This window comes from Sinocyclocheilus rhinocerous, unplaced genomic scaffold, assembly GCF_001515625.1.
Source record: "Sinocyclocheilus rhinocerous isolate Xijiao unplaced genomic scaffold, SAMN03320098_v1.1 scaffold1055, whole genome shotgun sequence".
In the NCBI taxonomy this organism is placed as follows: domain Eukaryota; kingdom Metazoa; phylum Chordata; class Actinopteri; order Cypriniformes; family Cyprinidae; genus Sinocyclocheilus; species Sinocyclocheilus rhinocerous.
This window is the reverse complement of record NW_015658727.1, coordinates 169,451-170,093: the sequence shown is the minus strand read 5'-3', so window position 1 is coordinate 170,093 and position 643 is coordinate 169,451.

Sequence of the window (643 nt, the reverse complement as noted above, 5' to 3'; positions counted from 1 at the left end):
TTGTGTTCTTGCTCTTCTTTTGGGACACTATTGCCCCTTCAAAATGTCAACTTTCCTCCTACTGTTCAGTTCCTTCTCCATCCAAATGCAGCCACAGGACCTCTGCTCTTCCACTTCTTTACAAGCACCGAAAAGCACCAAATATCTGATTTAGATGAGCTGAATATGTATAGAACATGTGTAATTGATAACCTTTTAAAGATGTGCCCCTCCAAGACAAGTCATAATGATACATTAACAAGTCATGAATTCATGTTACTTAATAAATAATTAATGATGAGTTAGTAATAATGTGCCCCCCCAAGTAAAGTCATGACATAGTCAAGTCAAGTCAAGTTTATTTGTACAGCGCTTTTCACGATACAAATCAACTTTATAGCAAATTCAGTTTCTACAATATTTAGTGGTAGCTTATCAGTGGTGACTGTCGATTAATGTACATATGGCAGAAATGTACGGAAAAATCAATTTAAGACGTAATAAAACAGACGATGAACACTATTAACAGCAATTATTATATGATGCAATCAAACTTATAGCAAAATGTGGTAGTTCTGTATGTTGTTTCAGGGTTGGCATCATCTCTTCTCTGGTGTTCTGGATCCAGACTGAAGCGTGTGTAAATCCTAGTTACCACGGGATG